The sequence below is a fragment of the Dermacentor andersoni genome, chromosome 1, assembly GCF_023375885.2.
Source record: "Dermacentor andersoni chromosome 1, qqDerAnde1_hic_scaffold, whole genome shotgun sequence".
NCBI classification, from domain to species: Eukaryota; Metazoa; Arthropoda; class Arachnida; order Ixodida; family Ixodidae; genus Dermacentor; species Dermacentor andersoni.
Window position 1 is genome coordinate 295,153,991 of NC_092814.1, and position 18,633 is coordinate 295,172,623.

At 49.9% G+C, this 18,633-nt stretch overlaps 1 protein-coding gene across 5 annotated transcripts in view; it reads left to right on the forward strand.

The window, feature by feature from the left end:
- Nucleotides 1–18,633, forward strand: part of LOC126548579 (SH2 domain-containing protein 4A-like) — a 387,266-nt gene that overhangs the window by 319,317 nt on the left and 49,316 nt on the right. Inside the window, exon 1 of one of the 5 annotated variants that reach the window (XM_072285112.1) lies at nucleotides 16,852–17,181. The exons of the other annotated variants lie outside the window; for them this stretch is intronic. The gene's annotated coding sequence lies outside the window, so the exon portion shown is untranslated. Of the gene's footprint in view, nucleotides 1–16,851; nucleotides 17,182–18,633 lie in introns of those variants that run through there. 5 annotated transcript variants of the gene reach the window in all.

The following is an 18,633-nucleotide window of genomic DNA, read 5'->3' on the forward strand; positions in this document are numbered from 1 at the left end:
CCGTGCGCCTATGCATGGCTCAGCACTTCGTGTATGATGAGACTTGCGACAATTTCCACAGCCCTAATATACCGTGGCCTATTCCTGCCGCATGTAAGCTATGTGTACTGTATACCCTTTTTGTGGGCGACATCTAAGTCTAATACCCGGAGACTGCTCATACTACAAACAGAAAAAGAAATCGTCCGATTTACATAGAAAACGGTAATTGTGACATTCATCAGCCAAATAATATATTTCTTAAATACACTTTAAATCACACAGACAAACTATACGAACAAAAGCTACTAGAAACAATTTACTTTTCCTCCAAATACATTGCAACTATTTTTACGTCAATTGACGTAATATATACGTCAATTGACGTCTATACATTAGAGCCCCACTCCAATGCGAAATGTGGGCGAAACAATGAGGTATGGAAAATAGCATGATTTCGAAATAATTACAAGCTGCATTCTCTAGCGCATACTATACCAACAGTACTTGACAAATATAAGCAAACGGGAGTTACGCGACCACTTTCTTACATCATACTGCAATTTACAGTGTGCTTATGAAACTGGACGAAAGAAGCGGAAATAAAAGTGGACGAAAACACAACTTGCCACCGGTGAGAGCCGAACCCACGACCTCCTCATTACGCGTGCGTTCCACTACCAATTGTGCTACAGCGGCGGCTGTTCCCTGTTCCCTACTTCCACGTTCTTGGGCATTTATGTATGTGTACAAAATCTAATCCGGGGAGTGTGAGCTAGCGCCACTCATGGCATTGGCGGTGGATGTGGAACACCTTTTTCATCGATGGTATCACGTAGTACGTGAACCTTAAGAGCCTGGTAGCTGACCAATAAAGCCTCGTATGCTACATGAAGGCATCAAAGCTGCCGGAGGCGAGACCTACGCTGCAATGAGCGCCAAGAAGGGGAATCGAGAGGCCCGATTTTCGTTAGTCACAACGACATCAAGCCAATAGATAATGAAGCCAAGGAAAGCTAAGGGAAAGATTGATAATTAATAAGCTAAATAGAAATGAAATTGGGCGAAAAAAAAAGTTTAAACCAGTATGGAGCAGGACCCACGACCTCCGCTAGCATGCTAGTCATTTATAGCGTGATATTTAATTTTGTATTTAAATTCAACACTATTGTTGGAGATATCTTTTCTCTATATTAATTGTTTTCTTGCGTTTCGTGCGGGAAATGCTATGTATGTGTGCATGCCACTGCTATTTAATGGACCCTGGGCCTTCATCGCGCTGCTGCGACATCTTTTTAACAGCTGAGCTGTTTAAGCATTCGTTCCGCCGTGGAGCGTTACCAGAAAACTCAGCCCAGCTGTGCGCCGCCTCGCGTTGCCTAGCAACCACCTGCGAGAGCACCGAGCCACGTTACCTCCTCGCACCCCACGCGCGTAGGGCGGAGTCGCGATGTCACAGGCGAGTAAAAGCTCGGACCGGCGCGGCGGCACACCTCTCGCCTCCTCTACTCCGTGCGCACGTGCTGCTGCCTTGGGAAGACCGAAGAAGCGGCTTACCAGGAAGAGCGCCGTACCGTCAAGCGAGAAGCGATGCGTCGCCGCCGAGCTGATCTGGAACACCGCGCCGAAGCTGCGGCTGAGAAGAGGCGACGGCGAGTCGAGGATCCCGAGTTTCAGTCCAGGGAACGCGAGAGTCGGCGCCTGAACGCTCGACGTCGCCGTGAAAGCGATCCCTGCCTGTGACTGCTCGAAAACTTCCAGCGTCAAGCCCGCCGATACACGGGGGGCTTGACGCTGGAACACCGGGGGCTTGAGACACGGGGGGCTTGAATCAGCAAACAGCTGATTCCAGCGCGAGTTGCTGTGCATAGAGTTTGGGAGGAGCTGTCGCGTCGGTGACCTACATATACAAGGAAGCTCGGCGCGCGGCTCAGCGGGACTACGATCGACGAAGGAGAGCCGATGCTGCCCATCGCGGCCGAGGCCACCGCCGACAAACGCCGTCGCCAAGCCGAGGATCCCTACTTTCGGGCCAGAGACAACGCACGCTGCCGACTGAATGCTCGGCGCCGCCGAGAATCGCTTCCGGTTCTGCGCGTCACCGAGAACTTCCAACGCCAAGCCCGCAAATCCATGGGAGTTGCGAATGATCGCTTCCAGCGCGAATTCCTCGGCATAGAGGCACAGCTGCCGCGTCTGTGACCGGCTTTGGTTCGACGTGAATCTCTTCACGGTGAGCTCGGTGCGGAACATTGAACAGAAGGTCTCTGCCTTGCAAGTGCTTCGCGAAGCCTTCCCCGACACCACCGACCACGACGACGGTCGGACGTCGAGGACGAGGACCGGATCGACGATGATGACGACTGGTACTGAAGCACTGTACATAATAAATTGTGAAGCACGTACTGTGGCTTATATGCGTGTGACTTGCTGGGGCTTGTGTGGCTTACCGGCCTAGGCCGTGTATGACCTCGCAAAAACTTGGCGAAACTTAGCATATCTTGGTGATACTTAGTATGAGCATAGTTAAGCCATGCATAACCTCGTAAGACTTAACAAAACCTATCAACGCTTGGTATGAGCCTTCCCAGTCATGCATAACATCGCAAAACCTAGCAACATTTAGTGTGAACCTAGCCAAGCCATGCAAAACCTCGCAAAACCTAGCAACACTTAGTATGAACCTACCCAAGCCATGTATAACCTCGCAAAACCTAGCAATCTTAGCAAAAGCGGAAACTAGCTCCGCTGTGACCCAGCCTTGCACCACTAGTGCAAACTGCCCACATATTTTTTTTTTTTTTTTTGTCCAGGGGGTTCCTTCAGTTGACTTTGTTCTGGAATATAAAATGTGAATTTGAAGCACAATTTTCCCTTTTCGAAGAGTAAATTCTCTCGGCCCCACTGGGTATTCAGAACCGATTAAGGCAACCGGGTTCTTATCACTGTTAACCATGTGGTTATACTTCTGTACCACCACATTTTCAAATCCGGTCCAAAGAACGACAGCGTCTTAGTTTCACAACTCCTATTTCTGCGGACTTAACCATAAAAAAGTTCATCGCTTGCGAGAAGGGGACCGCCAGCCCCTATGGGTGTACACGCCAACCCCAACAACATCCATCCGAAATTTTCTCGTGTATCCCGCGAAAACCGTACGTTTCTTCGTCAAGACGAACCTATATTGGTGCTGAATATACTTATGCTCATTTTCTACAGATAAGCATTGATGTCAACGCTTCGCGCGGTAATTTGGTGCCTCAAAAACATGCCAACTTGCTTCAATACGCCAAGAAAAAGCGGAACGTTATAACGCCCGCTCCGGCAGTGTGAAACAAAGCGGTGATTTTCGAAAGCTTTGATGGCAGCCGCTACGCATCGTCGTTTCGTCAGCCGTGACGAGGACGCGGAGCCCTTTACAATGGTCGCCTATACAGTGGGCGATCCCAATGGTCGACAGCTGGATGGTTCGTGCCGCGACGAGCCATCATCACGAGCTTGTGCATGTCCTCGACATTTATCGAAGCACATGGGAAACAATGGGAAATTCGACAGCGTCGCGTGCCCGCGCAACGACAGCTGCGCCGGCGCGTTGTTAACAGCGTTGACGGCGCCTCCATCGCCATTCTTCGACCTCCGACACACTGCGGGGGAGCTCGTCGCTCTGGGGGAACAACCCAAGACAGCCGCTTTCTTTCTTTCTTTCTTTCTTTCTTTCTTTCTTTCCTTCTTTCTTTCCATGTTTTGCTTCCTCCCGGTGCCCGCCCTCTGCTGCGTGGATCTTACGAGACTCTGCTGTGTTGCGCCTTCTTTCCTCTCTAACGCTTTTCTGATTTGCTTTAGTTGCCTCTATTTCGAGAGCAGCTCACAATCCCCCCACCTCCCCCTACCCCCTTTCACCACCGCAATCTCCGCCACCTCGCTCGCTGCTCTGGGGAAAGAGGCACGGTACCACTTTCACGCGGCGCTCGACGATGGCTCGGTGTGGCCTGACCTCTAAACCCAGGCCGAATCCGGAGCAGAGAAAACGCAGGGCCAAAAGGAACGGAGGAGGAGTAGAAATCTCTTCCACGAGCACCCTGGCGTAAGATGCGAGAGGAAGTGCGAGAGCGTGCAGGATGGGAGAGAGAAAAAGCGAGTGCGCTCTGTGAAGGGCGCCAATCCTGAATTATGCGGCATTGTTCTTTGCTGGGCGGCGGCGTCGACGGTCGAGGCCACCGCGCGGCTGAGAGTCGGTGCGTCTCTCTCTCCTGGCGTCGCCGTCTCGGGCGTCCCGACGGCGGTTTTCGACTCCATCGGACGACGCCGAAGCCGCGGTGGGTCTCGTCGCCGAGACCGAGTTCATTAGGATTCTGCCCCACTCGCGCGCAGAGAAGAACGCGTGCGTGACGCCCTTGGTCTTGCGACGTGCTACTGCCGATGAGGCAGGAACGTTTTGACTATTGCGCGAGTGACTCACTGCACAGATGCAGACGAAGGCCACCCTCGCAGTGGGCCGGTGAATGGCGGAGTGTAAAAAGAAAAAAACTAAATCCAGAGAGGATTACCTGAACATCAGGCTCATTGCCAAAGGAAATGAGAGTAGATTTCGACCGTCCCATTGCGGCACCAAGTCGTATAGACACGCCCTTACTCACTTCAACATCGCTTACCGGGCGCTTAAAGGACGAATTTACAGTGCGCGTCTCCTTAGAACGTCTGTAATGGATTCAAGCCATTACAGCGCGTCACCGTATAGAGCATGCTATCCTGCCGATGAACGCAACGCGACGCAGAACTAACGTTTATCGCCCTGGCCGCGAAACGTGCATACGGTGTCGGAGGAGAGCTTCGAATGGAGACAAAAAGAGCCCAGTTGTGTACGATCTGCACTTGTGAGAGACGACGGGAGGAGGGCATGGCGGGCCCCTTGTAGATAGTGTCCCAGGGTTCATCAAGGAGGGCAGGGGCGCGCGCCGCCTCTGCTTGACTCTCGCGTGCCACGAAGCCGCCTGACTACATTCTTGTCGGTTCCCCAGCGTCTGGCGACGACCGCGGGATCCTTGCTCAGGCGTTTACGGTGCGTTGTACTTATCTGTGATGCGGACTCCTCACCGGTAGGTCGTCGCTGCCGCCGCTCAAGGCTCCAGCGCTCCTCCCCCCCTCTCTCTCTACGTGATTGAACGTTAAAGCCGCTGCATTCTGGTGTGGAAAGGCTCGCGAGCGGGAAAGCCCCCGTCATGGAAAGGGTGGGTCGGTGCGCAGAGGTTTATGATATTGTATTTGCTTACTAAGACGCGTCCGGGTGCCGACGGATGGGCAAACAAACTATAGGCGTCAAATAACTTGAACATAAATAGGCGACTCGGTTATTTGGTCAGACTGAAACAGCGCGCACTACACATGGCCTGTGCAAACATGAATACTAGCTGTAGCTGCCCTTTCTCGTAGTTTGTGTTTCCTGAACGTTGTTTCAGTACACGAGGTAAGGAAAAATCAACAGAGGAACAGACTAAGACAACAACAGCAGTAGCAGCAACAACAACAAAACAATAAACAAAGAAAAAAAAACGCGCGTTCAAAGCGAGAGAGAACCACCAGCAAATAACCCACTTTGGCGGAGGAGTTCTAAACAAGGAGAAAAGCGGAAAGCACCGCCAACTCTCGTTATCTGCCTATATAAGACTACCGAGTCCTCTGGCATATTGGAACGCACACCAGGGTCTATAGGCTTTTCCTCCGTGTCATTACAAGTCGTTATGCGGTATATTTGGGAGGAACGTTTCTGGGGGACATTCCGATTAATTGCATCTCGGGCCAAGATGAAAACACTCCCATTAACGCCGCCCCGCATTAAGAAGGCTTGCTAACGTTATTGGCCACGGCGACAAAACACAACTATAGCTCCAGGATAATGTAGCGCTTATATTCCAACGCTATTCCTTTTCTCGGTTCCTTGGTGGATCCGAGCTGCTTTCCGCCCACGTTATCACTGGGATCGGTCGGTCGTCAACGGCAACTGATACGAAAGGTATCGTGGCGGGAGGAATCTTTACATTATACCGGTCTTAAGCCTTTTTGTCGGTGTTCCAAATTAGGAGTTCTATAATGCTGTTGTGACGCCGAATGTCGTGGCAAATCTCCGCCCTATATACATTATCTGCCAACAAATATCCTTGCGTTCAACGCCATGGTTTCTGTCTTTGAAAAATAGCACAGCCTGCTGGAAATAAATAAATACATAAAATTTAAAAAAAGACCACGTATGAAAGTAGTTGCAGAACGGCACGCCTCTGGGGCTGCATTTTCTATCTATCACTTTTGGGGATACTTTCACTTTTGCATAACGAAGCGTCCAGCCCGACATCTCACTGGAGCAAGGAGCGTTCAACGACCGCTGGCATATATCCGATCAGCGTCGACTGAAAGTGATGTGCTCGAAAGTGATATCGCTTGAGAATACGGCCCCTGTTCACAGCTCTCGGCCCTGTGCGGCCGAGAGCTGTGAATAAATGACCGGTCAAAACAGGCGCCCGGTGTACCATGCCGTAACGAGTCTTGGCCCTCATTTCACTGCGGGGATTTTTCCCTGTGCAAAGATAGCCCGTCTAACGTAGAAATCACGCACCGCGCATCAATGCGCATGCGAGGGGACCATGTGCGGAACACAAACGCAGACGCGCGTACGCGCAAACAAACAAACAAACAAAAAACAAACCAGACGTTACTCGATCCCATCATCGAATCTCTACCTTACTCCCCCCACCCCCACCCCCCCCCTGACTGCACAGCCGGGGAATATCTGCAGCACGCTAGCTTGTACGCCAGAGGCTCGTGTCGAGGTATCTATGGTATATAGAATATACCATTAACCCATACGGGCGCCCTGCGTAGAGCCTGCGATCGGGCCGCGAACGGCTTCTTGGCAGGCGATGACGGAGCGCGGCCGAAACGGAAGGATATGGGCGACCTGAAAAGAAGGGATCGGCCCGTTTTGCTGAGCGGGCCTGCATGCCCGCGGTGTATAGTATGCAACGCCCTCATTTTCGTCTTCCCGGGGCACGGCATCATTCGGCTGGCGCCCCAGTGTCTCGTCTGCGTGCTTCTTACACCTGGACAGGCTTCCCGGGGAAAGTCCCTCACTTACGGGCGGAGGGTTCGTCGGGCCAAGAGAACGGCGAGTGCACAGGATCATGATGACGATGCCGCCCCCCCCCCCCCCCCCCCCCGCCCTCCTTCCCGTACAGCCCAGCTTTCGCATCCGGTGCATGACACGCGCTGCTGCTACACTGACGATCCGTCGGTGGATGCGGGTCAAATCTGAGGCGCTCGCTCCTGGCGTTTCTTGCTGCAGAATTCACATAAGAACCATGGAGGAAGATGTATATACGATCCGCCCTCTGGCGACTAAACGCGTTCCGCCTGGTAGTCGTCGAGAGAGCGTTTCTAAGCTGGCCGTCCGTATTTCGCTGCGTGCGGTACATGCAGTGAAAACATAGCAGTCGCAATTAATAAAGTGCAGATTTAGCGCACTTTTGTAACGTGAAGCGAAGCTTTAGTGATGCGAATAATTTAGCGCTATATGTATCTGACATCGATGAGTACAATTGTGTTTGCTTTCATCAAATCCAATGTGTAGACTCGTGCAGTGTCTATGCACCAAAGAGATCACAAGCTATACAAACACCAAAACAGGCGGACGCGCCAGTGCGAGACGTCCACGCAGCCATGTCACGAGGACGACCGAAGGCGAAGTATGGTGCCTGTGGAGGGGAGGATGGATGAGGGAATAAGGAAAGCTTCGCTTTAAGGAAAAGGAAAGAGAAGGAGATAGTGACGAGAAGGCATGATGCAGTAAGGCGAGTCGGGGAGTTTATCATTGACTTGAAGAGAGAGGGAAAGATATATGATGCAGGCACACCGGGGAATGCGTCGATGCCGAGACTGTGGTCACATTTGTAAAGGTTGGTCCCCTGCGGTGAGGTATATATTTCTACTGCAGTATACCGTGTGTCCTTTCTAATGTAATACCCCTGTCAAGGGGACAAGTGCACTTACGGAGAGTGCACTCGGTTTTAAGTGCACTTTCCCAAATCTAAACGTCGCAAGCTAGGTGTACTCGCAGAAGAGTGCGGTCCGGTCGGAGTGCGTTCACGGAACGCACTTTGCTGGTCGAGCGCGTAGCCTCGCCGCCATGGCGGTTTCAACGATACGAAATGTAATGCATAGAAAAAGGACGCAGAAGTTCGCTCTAGCTGCTGAACAGCTTTTAACAAAATAATCAGAACAGAATTCGCTGATATTCTGTTCTAGCAGGATCAAATGCCGCCTCGTCGCACGCCACCATCTTGTTCTGGATTAGCTAGGCGTTCGTCTTGGCCGGCCTCGACTTGCAACTCTTATGATAAAAATATTTTCGTTTTTTGTTGAGTAAATATAGATTAAGAGCGTTTTATATTTATAATACAACTATATCAATCGCTTCTTTTAGAAGGTTTCTTTATTTTTATCTACATCTTGAAAACACATGATTTTAGTCTGTCGCCATTTTTTTTTTAGCGCGAGTGCGCTCTGTTTTCCCGTTTAGCACCGCGTAGCCTAAAGTCTCAGTCAAGGTCCCGAAGTGCACCCCCCGTAAGTGCACTTAACTTACTAAATTAGCAAAACTTAAAAAAAAAGCTATTTAAGACACACGGTGCAAAACACAATTATAAAACCTACGGTGTTCGGTCGTCAGAGGTGTGACGACCAATCACCGCAGGCGTTAATCGTAACTTGCACCATGTTAGGAAGTTAGGAATTTTTTGGCAGGCCCATGTGGTGTGGTATACGGTAGCTCGCTCTGTAGAGAAAGGACAAAGGGGCTGATAAAGGGTGGGGTACATCGCATGCAGGAGCGTGAGCCCGAAGAAACCCTTTGACGCCGACTTGAAGCACTGGGCATGTGCCACTCGGACTGCGCTAGTCTTCAATGAACCTCTTTGAGGCCAGCTTGGGTCACTGGGTATGTGTCAGTAGGTGTGTGCCGCTCTTCAATGAAAGTCTTTGATGTCAACTTGGGTAACTATAGGTATGTGCCACTGGGAATGTGCCGCTCTACCATGACGAACTAGAGCCCTTACATTTCTCCGACTCGAGCCCACGTGACAAGGCCTCCTCAAGGACAGCAATCCGACACCTTAGCAGGCTGCGCCACAAATTCACTGGGTCTGTACCGCTCTTCAATGAACCAGTCGCCAACTTGGGTTACTGAGAATGTGCCACTGAGTGTGCGGCAAGTGAGGGAACAATTCCCACAGTTCGCAGGCACTGGCGCGCCGCGCTTCTCGTCTCGGAGGCCACAGGCAGACTTCGCGGCAGTGCCGCTAGATGGCGCAGCGTGTCCCGAAAGAAGCGCGAGTCTGGAGCCCGGCTGCTATACATGACGCGTTTCTCAGGTGCCATGCATTTTGGAGTCCACGCGCAGGCTTCGTGGTGATGGCGCTACATGGCGCCGAGTGTTCTTATGGAAGCGCGAAATGAAGTCCCGCTGCAGTATACACCTCATACATGCCTCGTTTCGACGGTGGCAATACGGCAATGTGTTGGCGCACTATATCGATTCAATGCTAACGCATTACCGTCTTCAGACATCGTGAGATTGGTTCTGCTGCAATTTTTTAAAATGGTTTTCGAATTCTGGAGAGCCTTTCTCACCATTAATATGAAACTATATAGTTCACATCCTTGCATATTCATAGCATTAGCAAGCTCCGGCCATTATACTGCATATTATGAAGCACTGTTAGAAGCACAAATGGATCATTATAGGAACAAGCAAGCAGTTCATTCGCATGCTCAAGACTCTTCCGTGAGTGCGAATGATAGTGGTTTAGCCGGAGAAGTCCGACTCCCTGAGTGATGTACAGCGCGCCCCACTATAGCATGTATATATATATATATATATATATATATATATATATATGACTTCAAGGTAGAGGTATCTATGGTTTACCGCGTTTTCTAGCTGTACCATGATTATTTACTAACGTGCCATCATGTTTTGTGCGTAGAGAAAGAACGGGAGAGGAACCGCACTAGTTGCCTGCAACCCTTGAAGGCACACACCAAGTCTACAGCCGGTCACAGAGAACTGTTGACTTGAGGAACTAAAGTATACCACTGTCCTTGCTTTCTGCGCTCACGACGCACACACCTATAGTACAAAGATATTCGCCTCTGAGAACAGTGTCGAGTCCGGCCGCTTTAGTGCCGTCTCCGGAGAGGGCGGCGCTTGGGCGTCGTGTTACAGAAACAAATTAAGGCACAAGAGGTCTTTAATAGTCTTATCGCTCCCGTACCGATACCAAGAAATTCCTATTGCCCAGTGCGTGCCCCTTTCTTCTAGGGGCGTCAGGCTGCTCCACAAGTGTGCACGTGTCTTGAATACATTGTGCGCACATGCCCCCCGCTGATGGCAGTTCTCGCAACCACGTGCAGCCCCTCTGGCCTTCCTGCGAATATGCCCACGATTTCCTCGCTTGCTTCGTAGCTCGGAGGAGCGGCCCGACAACCAAATGTTGCAGTGGCTGCGCAAATACTACGCAAGTCAATTGGTTCACGGGCCCGGCTTCTAGTGAACAACTTGCAAACTTAAAATCACTTAAATCACATAATGAATCACTTAAAAGTCACTAGCAATTACTGCAACATTTGTGCCGCTTTATGACAGTGTGTTCAAATCCGAGATGAGAAATAAAAGTATCGCGTTGTCACACACACACACACACACACACACACACACACACACACACACACACACACACACACGCACACGCACACGCACACACACGCACACGCACACGCACACGCACACACACACACACACACACGTTAGTCCGTCTGGAGAGAAAAAGTCGCAGAGAGGAAAAGGAAATAGATAAGCAGAGACAGATCGAAAGGCACTAATAGATACATCAGCACGCGCAGCTATCCTTGATAGATAGATAGATAGATAGCTAGATAGACAGATAGATAGATAGATAGATAGATAGATAGATAGATAGATAGATAGATAGATAGATAGATAGATAGATAGATAGATAGATAGATAGATAGATAGATAGATAGATAGATAGATAGATAGATAGATAGATAGATAGATAGATAGATAGATAGATTTTTAACATCCAAATACAACACAGGCGGTGTGAGGCACCGAGTGGAGGCCTTCTGATAAATTTTACTCACCTGAGGTTCTTTCACGTGCACCCGAAGTTCGGTGCGCAAATTTTACTGTGACATCAGTTACGACCTCTAAACTGAGTTTGCTGTGTCCGTCCGTCCTTCCGTCGACGGTCCTCGTCGTTGTCGTATCGTCAGGCCACCTCCTCATCACATAAATAAAATACTTTTTCCCCACCACCGCCACGGGTATTCAGATTCACGCGCCTATACGATGACAATGTGCAGATGGAAGCATGGACGCGCTATAACCACCGTGCGCTATCGTGTGGCGCTTGGGGGTTATGGCGCCCCACATAGCCACGGAGAGCTGAGGCGTATGCGTGCGTATATTTATGAGTACGCAATAGGCGATACTGTATAGCGGCCGAACGAGGACGCCGTTGTTGTCGCGTAAGCTAATTTTTGAGACGATGGCGGCGTACGCTGTGAGAGTCTGCTGCTGCTGTCGCAGTAAATGAGTTCAGAGCCAGATGAACCACTGAAATCTGCAGATTCTTTAGATTCCGCATTCCTGGAAAAAAGTGTAGCATCTTCTTCATTTGACAGCTCTTTCTATCTGTTAGTAACCTTACCATAGCATGCTAGCGTATAGCGCGAGTGAGACATAATCGGTGTGCTGCATGCTCAGTTTGCGAACACAACGAACCGGTCCAACTTGTGGCCTGTTATTCCAGGTCTTACGGCCATCTTAGGGCGTTGTTCGTGGTTCACCATATGCCTAGAGGCCATCCCAGTGTAAATAATAACAGCGTAAATGTCCTTATACTACACCACTGTCATTTCTTTGCTGATCGATGCTGATTTAACAGTACAGAACCTCTTTTCTGAGCGGATAATGCTAGATAATATTGGTTCTACAAGTGGAGTATACAACATTCCGTATTCGTGTGAACACTTACGCACCAACTGCTTCAGTTGGTGTTCTGAGGTGACGGCAATATAAGCGATACTCTGCATGCTCGTGCACATGGTTGGTGCACTCACGGGTAATTAGGTGATCTTGTTAAGAAAATGTGCACAATGTGCAAGCCCATGCTACAAGTTTTTTTTTTCTTTCTTCTTTGATGGCGCAATGGGCAAACACTTAGCACTTGCTAGTTTTCAATGTTACTATTTTTATCGAAGTAGATCCTTGTTTATGCAACGACATCACTGGCCTAGTTTTCTTTTTATTAACCTTAACTTTACTAGCTGTCAGTTATTAATAGTTACACTATAGAAGCATAGCGCGGGAAGGACGATTCACAAAGACTAGACAGGACAAGCGCTATCCTGTCTTTAGAGCTTGTCCTGTCTAGTCTTTGTCGATCGTCATTCCCTATCCATGCTTCTAGTGTAACTATGTATTATTAACCACCCCAAGCCTATACTCTTCTGGTTATTAATAATTTAGCGATACATCATGTGACAGTGAGTTGCTAACCTTATGGTAGTAACTCCTCCGTGTTTTCTTTTTCTAACTTTGTTTTTATTTGAAGAATGCGCCCCTCATCGGAATGCCACCACCTCTACTGGGGAACGAACTCGCGACCTCGTTCTCAGCAGCGCGCTGGACTTGACATACCCACTGAGCCACATTAGAGCGGACATGGAAGAATATAAAAATGGTCAAGTCGAAAAAAAAAAGAAAGAGCAAAAAAAAAAAAGAGAAAGAAACGGTAAACATCGCTGGCAGCGTGCGGTATACACCGCATACTGCTTCTGTATACGAGTGTCCGATCCAAAATCACCGTTTGACCGACAAATTGTGCCGCCAGCACACGCGCGGGTCCAAACATGGGCCGCTGGTTAAGTGTGCGCATTCCATCTTACCGCGACAATGCATACAATATACAGAGGAAGCGTGCGTCATCTCTGAGCAGTGTGAGCACCAGCGCTTGCGGGCTTCACGGCGATCGAGTGGATGACACTGCCGCGTAACGCGCGAAATGCACGCATAAAAGAACCAGTAGAAGGGAGCTCCCTTCATCGTCCTCCTCTGCGGTCGCCCCCACCGCACGATAGAATGGAAACGTCGCTGTATTAGGCTCGTTGTATTATGTAGCCTTAGATTAGTGTGCCAATTAAGCACCGGGGGACGCAAACCGACGGGCGCACTTTAGTACGCCCGTCGGAACGCAAATGACTCACCATGCAGTTTAGGTCCCCGAGTGCTTAGGTACCCTAATCTACAACTCTCTGTTAAAGACATTTTTCGATTAGGGGACGCAGGCGTCAGCCCAAAGTCTGTTTAAGAGAGAGAGAGAGAAAAAAAAGAAATGAAAAGGCAGAGAGGTTAACAGAGTAATTGTCCAGTTGGCTACACTGCACAGGAGGAAGGGGGGATAGAGAAAATGGAGAAGGTAAGACAAGAATCGGTCCGCACATGCACTATAGGAAAGCAACTGACAATGACTACAGTTTTCATTCAGTCCGGATGGTCAAAAAAGCAAAAAATTATGATGAAATAATAATAAGCCCACCCCTGCTTGAGTCTCGCCTACCTAAGGGAACGCAAGCCTCTTGCGTCTCCTGATCTATAGGACTCTCTACCCAATGGCTGCTACAAGCGCTGATCCTTCGCTTCATGCACTGCACGGAGTCGATGAGACGGAATGTATAGACATGTGGGTCCTGCCCGCAACGAGGGACGCCTGTAACACGCAAGCGGAGGGGAGCGCATGCTCCGGATGTTACAGGGAATTGTGTCAGGCGCCGGTTCAAGTCGCCCGAGGGTCCGATGGGTCAGGTTGGCGGGCATCGCGGACCGTCTATAGGTGGGTTCGGCCTTGGCACGACTCCCGCGTTGCGCCCGAGGGCTGCCACGCGCCGGAAGCGCTTCTCGGAACGCGTGAGTGGATCGAGGGTTCACTACTGCACCGCCGCGTCTTCGCCAGCCCGGCGGCCCCGTCACGATGCAAACGCAGTTGACTGAGCCCCTCTCCCACCCCCACCCGACTGTAGATGTCCCTCCCCAGCGAGTTGCGTGGCCAATTTTCGCGCGTCAGGAATTTCCGAGAACGATCCAAGTGCTCAGATGTCGCATGATAGTCCCCTTCAAAGATTGCGATGCTGCCCACGTTAGCCGAAACGGATGATATCTGTGTAAGGTGTAGCGTCAGGGACAACACAGCTTTGAACTCACAATCGGAAGCATCACCGGAGTTTCATCTGGGCGTCTGTCATCGCAACAGATGAATTGTTATCGGCTGGATTGCTGCTGCAATACATGCTTATGCGGAAGGCGCCACAAGGGATAAAACCGGAGATGGGGTAATTTATACTCGACGCGCACGCAGAATACATTATAGCGACCTGTACGGGGGTTACTTGTAGGCGGTCACCTGCCGGCTACTTAATTCCATATAGAGGGCAGAACTGCGACTGCATTACCAGAACGAATAGGCAATAATTAAGTTAAACTGCTGTCGCGGCGCCATCAGCTACCCTTTAGAGCCATGTCATGTGAGCAGGGTCATTGGTGATGTGCACATAGCATTTTGTGTCCACGTTCTGCGTCTTAACTGTATATACGGAGCTCGAAATAAGTGACATGTGTATATCATTCAGTCGGCTGGTTTCTGTTTTCCGCTCGTTCGATATTGCACCGCTGCCATGAGTAATTGTATTATCGGTCGACATCTTTTGGCCAGTTATTTCACAAAACAGATATCTTGCACCGAGATAGGTAGCAGCGAAAAAAAGTGAGCCGCTGCTGGTCAAGTCCAACTAATTCATTCAGCGGCCGTTGCCGGGCCTTAAATAGTCAAAATCAAACATGAAGGCTACACTTCAGCGTTACCGAACTTCTGAATATCTCGCACTTGCTAATAATTTTTAAAAAAGGAAGAGAAAAACCCGCAACCCTAAGATGCAAAGTGCACCGCGACGTTAAAATTAGAGCCGATATTTATTTTTCGTAGCCAAATCTGCTTATGTGCCCATAGTCCAATTTTGCTGCTTTGTGAGGTAACAAGCTTTTTCCTGTTACACCACCGGCATTGCGCAACTTTGACTTAAACGCTAAAAGCATCGCAAAAAAATGCAGTTAATTATGTTCTGTAGTTATTTCTCTACTTATATATTTGATAGCCTAAATCAAATGAGTTTTCAACGCAATATTTGTAATCAGTTACTTTTTTCCCCCTATAACGTGTACAAGACTGCCCTGAACACTTCCAAGGTAGATTTCTTTTATCAACTGATGGGACCGCTTTTTGTTTATAACATATTTCTGCCGAGCCGGAAACCGCATGTTTCAGGTAACAACGACATGCAGCTTTTCATGTCACAATGACGGTCATATGCGTCACTATATGATTTCCTGTTTTTATATGCATAAATAACGTTACACATATGCAGTGATCTTTATTATTACTTTATTATTATTATTATTATTATTATTATTATTATTATTATTGACATGAATATAGCATGAAGGGATGTTGCCATCAGTCAGTCGTGACGGTTACTCTTTTGCAACGTGGATGAAGGGAAAAAGTGCGATATGACGGATTCACTCAAATTAGGATTGGAAAAGGCAGCTGGTCTTTTGGCTTCTATATTAAGGTATCGAAGGCGTTTTCAGAAGATGGTAACTGCATGCCTCTTTGAAACCTTGTCACTGACTCTCCGTTTTATTTTGACCCACAAACCATGCACAGGTAACTTATTAGAATTTAAACACAAGACCACAGCGGAGGGTCTAACACCCGACATGAAACTTCTCTCAAGTGAGCGTACTGCAAAAGAAGGAAAGAAACAGGGAGGAAGGCGTCTTTGCTGTCGACAAATGAGCCCAGGCAGGCTTAATCTTAGGCCGATGTCATTATGTATGTTAGCGTCTTGAGGAAACATTTTTACTGACGCGGCCCCTCCAGCGCAGCGTGTGACCCTAATAACGCTTCGCTCTCCAGCGCGCTCGTTTCTGGTTCCGAAATCAGCATCCACGGCAAGGGAAGCCGGCCGTTGAAAGAAGAAAAATAATAACCCTGACAATGTCCTCCGAAATCTCAGCGTGACCACGCATATTCGTTCAGTTCGCACACGCACGCTAGTATAGCAAAGCGCACTGTCGCCGATGCATGTCGCGACAACGGAGCCACTGGCCGCACTCGCGATTATTTCCGGGACGTTCCGGTCCGATTGTAAGATGCCCATTGTGCGCTCGGGCACACATGCATCGGAGCGGCCGCCGGACCGATGCACGCATGCGTGCCAGACGAAGGAACATCGGGTGTCCTCGCTGCGCGCTTGGAACGGACGACCGCTATCAGCAGCCGAGAGGGCGACGGGCATTTCCTAGCACTTTCCCCTCGGCGGAGAGAAAGAAGATGGGGAGGAAGGGAGCGTCCGGCAAGAGGAACGGAGCAAGAGAGATGTAGTGGGAGCGAAAAAATGTACACTGTAAATATTACACTCTAAACTAACCAGAGCGAATGTCAAACCCGCCAGGAAAGTGCTTTTGCAGAAATTTTCAAAACACGGTCGTTATTCACCATATGCGGCTTTAGTCTAAAAAAAGAAATCCGAAGCTTTCTTTTTGATACAGAGCTTTATTCGCAGCCACAGGATGGCGCTACGAGTCTCTTTACAGACTACGGTGGAGAGAGCGTTGCACCGAGCCGAGGAGGCTGAGCGGGACGTCTCTTTCCACTAGACGGGCGCGCCTCGCGCCCTCCGCGCTTCGTTCGACTCGCTGGGTTAGATGCGCTAGGAGAGGTTGAGCGGCAGCGGTGATACGCGGGGCTGTCTCCTAGCAGCAGACGAGAAGGGAGCGGCGGCGTGCAGCCAACTCTGCGTGGGTCTGTGTGTGTGCCGCTGACTGCTGCGCGTAGCAGTCAGCAGTCTCCGTCCGGTCTGGCGCGTGCCTGTGCTGCCGCAGTGTTTTGTGGGCCACGAGCTTCCCCAAGACGGCCGTGTCGCGGACAGCTTGGAAATCCGCTCGTCGGTGCCGCCAAGGAACGTGCTTTTACATGTTGTCGTTATAGCATCGTCGCGAGCCGCACCACCGGCACCGTAAGTTTTTCTTCCTTTTCGGTCTCGTCATTCCTGTCTGCATCGAACAGTTTATTGTTTGATCGTCCGCTACAGTTTACTTGCACTCGCAGGTGTAGAATGTGGCGGCGGTTGCGCTGTTCTAGGAGCGGTTCTAGAGCAGGGCCGCCGCTGCCACGGAAACGATGAGTCAAATGCACCGCCGAAGGCTCCGCGCGGAGCATGCGTACTGGGGACGGAGATGGGTGGCACAAATTCGATGGTAGCAGGTACGACGGCGCACAGCTAGAAGCCGCTGACCGCGCTCTCGCCACTCCACTCGGACACTCATCGGATGAGTCACGTATGGATCTGAACACGAGGATTGCTTCATGCGGTGGCGTGGCGCTGGGCAGGTACCTTGACAACTTTTATCCGCTCCTGATACGGTCTCGGAGAGTGGGAACGTGCAACTGCCCTTATATACTGTTATATACTGTTAGTATATTGTTTTCCGCTTATCTGTGTGACTCGCTCTTCATCGTACACAACTGTCTTCGACAGTCGCTGATTCCGTATGTAATCGGAAAGAGAGAGAGAAAAAGAACTGATCTGAGGTAACCAATAATTGTAAACATCTATGCTCAAAGGTAGGTAATATATATATATATATATATATATATATATATATATATATATAATCAATGCACCTGCTGAAAAAAAATTGCTGACGGCCAGCCAGATGGGTGTTGTTAATTTATGATCGACACGCAAAACTCATCCCGTCGTCGTGACCTTGTCATGAGCGACACACGGGTGATTCACGCGCCTTGCCGTGACTCGAGGACTACTGCTGCAAGCGAAGCGGAGTAAGTACGCGCGGTACGCGGGCTTTCACGAAGGCGTCGCAGACGTCAAAGTAGTGCGCGTCCGTCTTGCTCAGGTCTCCGCAGCGCGTGCTCGTCGCCCATTCAAGCGAAGGAAACGCCGCTCTTTGTTGATGAGCTCACGTGTCGAGACGAGTCGCACCGCGAAAATAACGAAAAAAAAAAAAAAAAGTCGAGCTGGAAAACTTTTAGGAGAGGGGCCGAAACCACCACAGCACTGTCGGCGGCATCCGTGGAATGCGCGCGTCCGCGGAGAGAGCCGGTGGCTGCATTCTTCGCGCGGCGGTGCTTCGCTTTTAGTTCTTCTTTGCTCCCTTCTCTACTATTCCATTATTTAGCTCCCGTCTCCGCTGGGGTATGCTTAGAAGGCGCCTCGCCGCGCGTTTACGTTCGCCGATCCCCCTTCGGCGCGTTTTTTATTTATTCGACCGACCGTGTTCCTCCACTTGATTGCTTTTTTTCGCGCGCTGTGCCACTCGAAGGCTTGTACGTGGCAGTGTTCGTTTCTTTTCAGTTTCATAGTCGGACCTCTGTTAAACGTCGCGCGCGCTGCGGGTGTTGATAGGCGTAAACAAGGGCTTTCAGCTTGCGACGCTACCTCAAGCTA